We start from the raw sequence: 10,164 nt of genomic DNA, 5'->3' as shown, positions 1-10,164 counted from the left end.
AATGGCAGGTGCTTGCTTGGCTTTTTCTCCAAAGGTGCCCCTTTCAACACCACAATCTCTTAGTTCTTCCAGCATTTTGGGGGCAGGCACCCATTAGGTGCTAATCCTCCTGTGAACACCTTGTGGCTTTTGTCTGTGCGAGGCTTTCAGTAGGCATCTGGGGCAGCAGTAGATAGTAAAGAAGAAACCAAGATGGTAGGGGTGATGGTGACCGTGAATCTTTAAAAATAAGAAGGCTGTTGGCAGCCAGTTAAGCTGACTGTGCTCTTTTCCCCATGGGGACCCAGTGTGCAACGGCTGCAAACAACAGCCTTCTTGGTAGTGTATGCAGCTTGTTACCCATACAGATTGCCCTAAGGGACCTTGGAGACAACTCTTCCCAGTGGACCTTCATGACTGGCATGCTGGCCCTAGTCTAGGCTCCAGACAGGTGTGTGTGGTGCCTTTGGAAAGCCCAGGGGAACAATGGCCAGGGTCCACATCAGCCAAGTCATAATGTCCATCTACACCAAGCTAAGAACAAGCAGCATGTGATTGAAGCCTTCTATGGGGCCAAGTTCAAGTTCCCTGGCCTCCAGAAGATCCCCATCTCCAAGTGGGCATCCACCAGGTTTCATGCAGATGAATGTGAAAACACGGTGGCAGAGAAGCCATCCCAGTGTCTATGGAATCAAATAGGTCCCTAAAGCCTTCTGGACAAATGGGGCCTGCACTCATGAAAGCCTGGTCGCTGTCCCCTCCTAACTCAAGCCCAGCAATAAACCCTACTTTCCTGTCCAGAAAAAGAAGGAGGAGGCTGGGAAACATCTCAAGCCCCATCTTTGCCAGCGACACTAAGAAGCAGAGTAGCCAGCTCACTTCCAGGAGGCAAGCCTACCTTTGCTGGGCAGCCTTCTCTCACGATCAGACCCCCTGCTCCTGGTGCTTTCCTCCTGGGGCCTCCTCAGCCTTCAGTGCAAACCCATGTGCTAGTCAGTATTCTGATCACAACTGGGACGATTCTTTCCAGCTATCTAAAGTACAAGTTCGCTAGTGGGGGATCAAATACAGGGAGGGCCACAGGCCTGCCTGAGGACTCAGAAGCTGCCAGGAATCCAGAATTCTGGAGGGTCAAGGCACAGGAAGCAGCAGGCTCTCTCTTTTCATGAAAAGTCTGGCCAACAATAGAGCAGACAACAATACAGCAACTGGGAACAGATTCTAAGCACCACTTCCCGTCAGTGAGGCAATGGGATTCCGCGTGGGAGCATCCAGCAGGTCCTCCCGCAGGTCAGGCCTGAGCTCTTGCCATCTGGGAGAAGGAAAACAAGGTCACTTTTCCTTTCGACTTTGGCATCAGGAACTAGGACTCTGCATCAGGTGATGGGTTTTCACTAAGACCTCATAGACTACAGCCCTCCAGGCTCCTCTGTCCATGGGATTCTCCAGGCAAGAATACTGGAGTGGGTTGCCATGCCCTCCTCCAGGGGATCTTCCCAACCCAGGAGTCTCCCGTGTCTCCTACGTTGGCAGGAGGATTCTTTACCCACTGAGCCACCGGGAAAGCTCACATCCAAATTGGGATAGTTGTTTCCTTGTCTGAAATCTCCCTAAAGGCAAAGATCATGCTTTGTTCAACACTTTAACCTGTGGTTCTTTTTAAGGCGTGGTTTTCCGTAAGAGACTGTATCTTTTATTTCTGGGAAAGTCCCACATAAAATAAATGTGTCCAAGGAAAAAGAGAATAACAATACTATAGCCTATGAGGCAGGTACAATTATCCTCATTCCCACGGTACAAACGGGAAAAGTGAGTCTTCAAGAGTAAGTCATTTACTAAAGTTCACATAAAAAGTAAGTGAATAATCGGGCGTAAATGCAGGTTTTCAGGAAGTCCTGAGCACTGATTGTGGTGGACCTGGTCACTGGGCTGTAGGGTCTGGACCAGTTTCCTGGAGCTGGTTCACAGCCTGGGCGATACCATGCTGGTGGTGTCAAAGCACCAAGATGTATGCTCTCACAAGCCTGGAGCCCAGGAGTCCAGGACGCAGGTGTCGGCAGAGCCAGTTCCACCTTGCCGGAGGGAGAACCTGTGCCGGGCAGATCCTTGGAGTTCCCTGGCTTGTGGACCCACGGCCCCATCTGAGCCCCCGTCATCAGCACACGGGCCCCTCCCTGGCCTCCTGGTCCCCTCCTCTCTTCTCATAGGATGTCTTTCAGTCACTAAGTCGTGTCCGACCCTTTGTGCTCCCATGGATTGCAGTACAGCAGGCTCCTCTGTCCTCTAATATCTCCCAGAGTTTGCTCAAACTCATGTCCATCGAGTCGGTGATGCCATCCAACCATCTCATCCTCTGCTGCTCCCTTCTCCTCCTGCCTTCACTCCTTCCCAGCATCAGGGTCTCTTCCAGTGAGTTGGCTCTTAGCATCAGGTGGCCAAAGTATTGGACCTTCTTATAAGGATACTGGTCACTGTAAACAGGGCCCACGCTAAACCAGGATGACCTGATCTTACCTAGTGACATCTTCAAAGACCTTATTTCTGATATAGATTACATTTTGAAGTTCTGGATGGACAGGAATTTGTGGGGACACTATTCAACCCAGTTCAGAGTCTCCCAGATCTGGACTAAGGGTCTTGGCCCCTCCCTGGCTTCATGACCCACAATCCTCACTCCCATGGCAGTTGTGATGTCTAGCTCAGGGGAGAGTACATCCTGGTTTACCCCAGATGGTCCCCGCTGCCCTGACATCCCTTTAACATTGTCCTGTTTAGTCTCAAAAGTGTCTCCGTTTGAACGATAAATGACACAGTCACTCCACATGTGTGAAAGCCTAACTCACAGGAGGCTCTAAACAAGTGGCATTCAGGGACGGGACCACAGGCTTGGTACAGGCTTTCTGTCACCAGGAGGTGAAGGCTGAGCCCACAGTTAACAGCTTTGGCTACAAACCGGAAAGAACCAGTTGTGTGCGGAATGTGGAAAGGAAGATAAATCACGTGGTGGTTGGAGTGTGCAGAACTGCCCCGTGAGTAGATGCGTCTCCAGCCCTGTGGACGCAGTCTCGTGGATGTATTTAAGTCGACAGTTAAAGGGCGGGGGTGGGGGTGGGGGATGGATGGCTGAAGCTCATCCAGACTTCTCCAGCTTGGCACAGTCAGGCAAACAGCGCAGCTTCCAAAGTCGGCTGAATTCCTGAATGAATTGTGAAGACATTTCCCAAATTGAAGTTCATGACACTCAAGTGGGGGTAATTCCAGCTTTTCAAGACAGAGTCTAAATCACTTTCGTTTCTTATTTGTAAAGTGACCTAATTTGATGGTTCCACCAGCTAGCACGGCAAGTGCCTTGAACTTTTTCTGCATCAGAATCAGCCCCATGTTTGCCAGAAGTACAGTTTCCAAGACCCCTACCCAGACCTACTGAAGACAGGCGTTCAGGGTGGAGCACAGAGGACCCTCACTCTTAAACACAATCCCTGGTGATTCTCTGCTCATTCACTAGGAGAGGAAGCTGCAACCTCAGGGCACTTGTGATTCAGCTTGGACAGGAAGAAAGGAGGCCCGACCAGCTAGGGCCCAGCACACTGCCTTTACCTATTAATATTTATCACCAAATGTGGATTCAGGAACAATCCTGAGACTCTTGAGCACTTTTCCTCTTATCCCCTTAAATATTGAACTCAATGACACCTTCCCATCTTCAAATCAACTAAAAGGAAAGTGTAATTTTTCTGTGGCCTTTTGTTGTTATTATTGCTTAGTTGCTAAGTCCTGTCCAACTCTTGCAACCCGATGGATTATAGCCCACGACTCCTCTGTCCGTGGGATTCTCCAGGCAAGAATACTGCAGCAGGTTGCCATTTCCTTCTCCAGGGCATCTTCCCTGACCCAGGGAATGAACCCAAATCTCCTGGGTCTCCTGCATCGTAGGCAGATTTTTTTACCACTGAGCCATGCGGGAAGCTCCTTCTATGGGTATGTTAGAATGCAAAATGAGGACATCAAATTCTACCACAAACCTGAAGAAAGGTTATATCAAAGATAATGTGTGATAATAAAGTGTAAAGATTTTTCCTCTCTGAAAGCACTTATTCACAAAGGATCAGGTTGTTGGTCTTGTTCCAAGGCCTTCCAGAATAATAATAGTTAAAAACACAAAGAGTAAAATGTATATAAAAATGCAACAACACACAGGTTAAGGTTTTCCCGCAGACATGTACTAAGTGGATTATTCTGGAAACTTAGCCCCCCACTGAATCTATTTCATAGAAAAACATAAGATGTTTACAGAGTCCTCCTACATTTCCCAGGGACTTAAATTTCAAATCACACCGTGCTGTTTTTAAGCCCTGAGGTCAAGCAGGAAGAGATTTCTTTTATGTTGGAAAGGAATCAAGGGATTCGAGCATATTTTAGCTCATCTTTCATTTCCAAGCACTCCTTAGACATTAATAAGTGTAATCCCCTAATTTGGCAAAGAAACCCAGCCCCCTCGATATCGGGCCTTTGCCTGGGCTTGAACAAAGAGGGCAAGACTGCCCCAAATCCAGGAGGGGCCGCGACGCCCCCAAACCTTTGACCACCCTCGTTCCCCAAATTACAACTTTTCAGTTAGGAAATTAAAAGAAAAGTATTTAAAATGCAATCATAAGTGTGTCTATGCATCATTAAGGATGGACCTTTTTCTTGTCACTTTCCAAACTTTAAATGTGAATTTTTCTTCTAACTGCTGGATTTCATTCTTCTGGGAAAAAAAGGGCAGCGCTTTAAGAACCCGAAAACGAGGCTTCCACCTAATACTAATTTTCTTCTTAGTTATAAAGGCTATTGTTTGTTTGAACAAAGAGAAATAGGAGCTATTAGCAGCTGTTTACATTATAGGAATGAGGGCACAGAGGGGGGAGGGGAGGGAACCTTGCTCACTAATGAGCCAGGGACAGGGGTTACTTGTAAACTGTAGGCCCCGAAAGGAAAGCGGCCACTCGTATCTTCTAGTCCTTCCATCCAACCAATATGCTGTATTGATCATAGATTAGGTTTAGTGTTCGAATTTAGATTAAACAAGAAGAGTCTGATTATCAAAACCAAAACCAACATAGCACCCTAGAACTCTGGGAGCAGGTTTGTACAGAAACACCCTGGAGCCAGGCTGAGCACCCAGGGCAGGCACGTGGGGGTCTCCACCACCCAAGGAAGCCTGGCTTCTCAGAAGGGGCCGCAAAACAGGCCCTCAATAAATATTTATAGAACAAATGAGTGAATGAATTTCACTTGAATTAAACATGACTCGTCCACGTCCTTTTATTCCAGTGAACGGAAGCCCGGCTGAGAGCAGGGAAGTTCCCTGAGCTGCCCAGCTGCCTGGGGGCTTTTCCGGCCTGGGCCAGGGCAGGAGGAAGCCCCAGCTAACTCATAGTCACTCCTCAGAATACTTTTACTAAGGGGAAAAAGTCACCAACGATGATATCCAGTGACAAGCTTCTGCCACCCACCCATTCCGTGTTCCTCCTGGCCATGCCCTGTTTCAGTCTGAGGACACATGCGACCCAAGTCAGAATTTTTTTTTTCTTTTAATCTTTCGGGAAGAAACAGAAAAGGAGGAGAAAGCAGAGTAACAAGTGCAGATTAAATATGAGGCAGGTCCAGGCTTTTAATACCACTGTGTTTAACTCACCAGATAATCAGAGCATTAAATGCAGGCATAATTTGTCAGCAAGCTCTCTCCATTGTTCCCTGAAGCATGCGGGGTGGGGGTGTGTGGACTAATTCAATTCACGTGGGAATCGGTGTTTACATCCACGAGTCCTAATGGAAAGGCACACCGTTTTCAAACTGGAACAAATAAATCATAATGCCCTTTGCCACTAAAACCGGGGACCTTGCGATGCCTCTCTCTCGGTGGACGAGCTACATTTGGAAAGACGTTTTCTTCAGTGTGGAAATCTCTACTTGCTGGCTACTGCAGCAAGTCCCAGAAGGTTAGTTTTTGAAGAAGTCTCTAGGAGACGCGGATTCTGCTCTCTGCCTCTCCCTCACGACTTTACCTTTTTTTTTTTTTTTTCCTAAGAGACTTTCATTTGTTGCTTCTAGAAAGCCAGGTGCATGGCAGTCCATCTCTCCGGCGGAACCCTGTTTCATGGTGGGGCATCCATGGCGTGCGGGCTGCGGGCACGGGCTGCAGAGGAGGGCTTAGGGGAGGAGGGGCCGCCGCCTGGGGACCCGCGGTCGAGTCCCCGGCCCACCTCTTCGGGCAGCCCTGAGCTAGGAGGGAGTCGGCTTTTCCACGACACGCACTGACCAATCCTTCAGAGATTTAAAAAATCCCTTCTGTGAGCCCAGCCTTCCCTGTGGCCGCCCAGAACAAGCGAGTTCCCAGGATTTGGGGTTCCAGAAGCTCCGGGCAAACTGCGTTTGCACAAAATGGGGGCGTGAGGGGGGAAGGGGAGAGGAAGGGGGAGGGAGGGCTCTCGGAGTGCCTGTTTCCCACGATTTACAAACAGTTTGGGGTTGCTCTTAGCCCTTGTGCTTGCTTTTAAAAGTGAGGCAGTGGCATTTTGCATTTAATCCAGGCCAAAGCTCTTTGGTATAGCTACTTAAAAGGTTTTCAAGTGGCCAGGACTGCGCAGCTTGGATCCCATCTTTGCAAAGGTTATATGAGTCCGTTTTCTAGAAAGCCTTTGTGGGCCCAAGCACAGGCCTCTGTCCTGCAGAAAAGGCGCGGGGGTTTAAGCAGGGTTCTCCCAGGCCACCCACCCCGCCCCGTCTGTGCGCCCTGAGGTCGGTCCGCGAGGCCTGCGGGCCCTGCGGGGCTGTGGGCACTCGCTTGTAGCATCCGGATGGAGTTGGAACCACCTCCGTCCGCGTGGCCGCGGCCTCCCAAGAAACCGGAGCAAGATCCGGAGCAGGTCAAGGAGGCGCGGCCCAGACCGGCCAGCAGGGGACGCCGCGGGCCCTGTCGAAACAAAGGCTCGCGGCCGGGAGCCGGGAAGTGGGGGCGGCGCCCGGGGTCGGTTGGGGGCGTCTCCACCCCGCGCCCTCCGCAACCGCAGCCCAAGCCCGCCTGCGGCCCGGGGGGCCCCCGGGAGGGGACGGGCGGGGGTGACCTGGTGTCTTTCCCAAGATGGTTCCCACGGGCCGCGCGGTCGCGGGCATCTGTCCCCGGGTCACCGACGGGCTTCCCCGCAGCGCAGCGCGGCCGTCCGGAAGGCTGCGAGCCGGGGACCCCCAGGCCCGCGTGGGCACGGCCGCCGAGGCCTGCGGCGTCCCGGGGGGCAGGTCCTCCCGCCCGCGCCGCCCACCCCCCGGCCACTCCCCGCGGTGACCTCATTCCGGGGTCGCGCCGAGCAGCCTGCCTTCCGCGCCCGGGACCTTGGAGGCTTTTGCGTTTGCACACGCGGAGCGGGCGGCCTCGTCCTTAGAGGAGTCATCTCCTTTATTTCTGGTACCTGTCACCCCCCCCCCCCCCTCCCCCGCCCCCCCCCCCCCCCTCACCACCGAGCAGAGTCACTTTGGCACGGCGTCACGTGGCCCTCGGGGCCGGCTTCCCGCCCCGCACCAGGTGAGCGCGGAGCCGCGCGCACACCGTCTGCACGGCCATCCCAGCCGGGGCCTGCGAGGCTCGGGCTGCTGCCAGGCTCTAGTGCAAGTCGGGTCAAGGTGGCCTGACGGGACCTGCCGAGGGAGCCCGGGGCCTCGGGAGAGTCTGCGCGGGGCCCTGGGAGAACACAAAGGGCCTGTGAGTCAGGCTCCTCCCCGCCGGCGCGCAGGCTCCTCCCCAGTGAGTGGGGGACACACGGAAGCATCTTCACCCACGCGGGCCACACCTGGGGGCTAGGGATTCCTGCACCCTTTGTCACGCTGCCCAAACCCTTGGGAACCCAATCCAAAACTTTAGTTTCCCTGGCTACATGGCCAGGTCTTTCCCAACACTGAAGGGGTTAGCTGGGTGGGGGGGGCGGGAATCAAAGCCAAGTTTTGAGATTAAATTTCCTGTGTATCTTCAATACGTTAGAACAGAAATTCAGAAGGGAAAAAGCATTGGGAACGAACTTTTCTCCTGTGCCCCAGTGAACCCACGGCCCCCTCGCCTTCCCCGCCAGAGTAGGGAAAATCTGAATACTGTGATTATAACAGTCTGCATTGGACATATTTTCTTTTTTAAGATAAAAGTTTTATTTCAGAGAGAAGCACAAAGCCGCCACTGTGATGAACAAGCCGGGGCCTCCTGGGGGCTGGAGGACCTTCCAGATGGGAACAAAAGGCGTTGGCTCTTGATTAAGGAAAGTCACTGGTGGGCTGAGCCCCTGGGCCCCGGTCCTCCCCCACCTCCAGACCCTGGCCTCCCACTGCAGAGCTCCTTGGGCGCCAGACCTGGCCTTTCCCTCTCAGCCCCCTTACCTTTGCTAAGTCACCCTCAGGCCTCAGCCCGCTCCTGTCCCGATTCGTCATCCCCACCAGGGCTCTTGTCCTCTTCAATCAATAGAAATTGATTAGAGGCCAGACAAGAAATTCAGGCAGCTTTTATTGGGGCCACGGCTGCAGCCAGAGGGAGCAAGAGTAGGTAACAGTCCCCTCGCTTGCTCCTGAGGGAGGCGAGCTGGTTCCTTACATGAGGTGAGGGCAGGGGTGTGTCCAGGGGGCTGGCTGGAGGGGTGGCTTAGATGGTTTGCCCATCATTTGCTGGTGCGGAGTGCAGGGGGCACAGGCAGGACCCTGCTTTTGCTCCCGGGTCTTCAGAAGTGGCAGTTGGGTTTTTCCTATCTTGACTTGTATCTTATTGTCCGTAACTTGCCCCAGCTGTACACACACACAGTTATTTTTAGTCCCTTTGCATCTTGTTGCTTGAGGACACCTTTGTCCAGGTGCAAGCATTGCAGCACTACCCCAAAGCCCTGCAGGACTGGGTTTACCTCCTGGATTCCCGCGAGATTCTTGCGGTCACCCATAAAACCCCAGCCTTGACCTTCCTCCGTTCTTACTTTGGCTGTTGCCACCTTGAAGGGACCCACTGGGGCGTTTCTTCCATCCCCACGTATGGACAGAGCTCCACGTACAGCTCAGCACCAGGCTCACTGCCGTCTTGGAGGCATCACCGTTTCTCTAGTTCATCCTCAACTCAACTTCCAGAGCCACGTGACTGGGGGTGGGGGCTCCTGAACGCCCACATTTTCAGGTTTCTGGAATCTCCAGTCCCAGGCAAAGGAGGCAGAGTTTTCTGCCTATTGGTTCCAGGAAATGATTAAAACCTGGCTGGGACTTCCTGCTCTTTTTCACCCCCCCTCTCCAACAGTTATCTGCCAGAGATTAGGGTTTTCATTTCATCCCAGGCCCTCGTTCCTCTTTCTTTTACAAAGCGAGCACCATCTCCAAGCCTTGAACGGAGAAGAACCTTCCTTTTTCCTCCCAACATCCTGAAGGGAACAGTCTTCAGCCTGCTTCAGCTCTGCTGACTTAGACCCATCGAATCTGGCTTCTAACTGAGTCCTTCTGTCCTTGTACAAAAATTGGTGTCTTGAGGAATTCCCTGGTGGTCCCATGGTTAGAATACTGCATTTTCACTGCTGAAGGCCCAAGTTCAATCCTTGGTTGGTGAACTAAGATCCTTGTAGCCACAGGGTACACCCAAAACAAACAAGCAAAAAATTGCTTGTTTCAAAGATCACAGTGACTGAATGAATAGCCTATGTTTAATTTTAATTTGGATTTAGTGTTCAGTGGCCAAGTCACTGTGTCTGTCCTTAAGCAGGATGGATACTCTTCATCTCCAGGATACTCATCTGACTGCAGCCTCCTTGTGGAAGGGATGGTGTGTCCTGAATTAACAGGAAATACCAAGAGTTTCCTAGGGGACAGGCGCAGAGGTGAGGTTTAAATCCAGCTATCAAACCAGAACCCAGGTGCATTGGTTATCTACTGCTGTGTAACAACATGTCCCCAAACTCAGAGGCTTTGAGTAACAATAAACATTTATTGGGCTTCCCCAGTGGCTCAGATGGTAAAGAATCTGCCTGCAATGTGGGAGACCTGGTTTTGATCCCTGGTTGGGAAGGATCCCCTGGAGAAGGGGATGGCTACCCACTCCAGTATTCTTGCCTGGAGAACCCCATGGACAGAGGAGCCTGGCGGGCTGCAGTCCGTGGAGTCCCAAAGAGTCAGACCTGACTGAGTGACTCACACTTTCAC

The 10,164-nt window shown here is 52.1% G+C and overlaps 1 non-coding gene across 1 annotated transcript; it reads left to right on the top strand.

Annotated features, from left to right (window-relative positions):
- Positions 1-240: 240 nt before the first annotated feature.
- On the top strand, positions 241-375 carry LOC120881250. The gene has a single exon (XR_005725276.1). It is a non-coding gene; the product is annotated as a small nucleolar RNA SNORA70 (small nucleolar RNA).
- Positions 376-10,164: the final 9,789 nt, after the last annotated feature.

This window comes from Oryx dammah, unplaced genomic scaffold (assembly GCF_014754425.2).
Source record: "Oryx dammah isolate SB20612 unplaced genomic scaffold, SCBI_Odam_1.1 HiC_scaffold_22, whole genome shotgun sequence".
NCBI classification, from domain to species: domain Eukaryota; kingdom Metazoa; phylum Chordata; class Mammalia; order Artiodactyla; family Bovidae; genus Oryx; species Oryx dammah.
The sequence above is the reverse complement of the archived record's forward strand: the minus strand, read 5'-3'. Positions and strand labels throughout refer to the sequence as shown.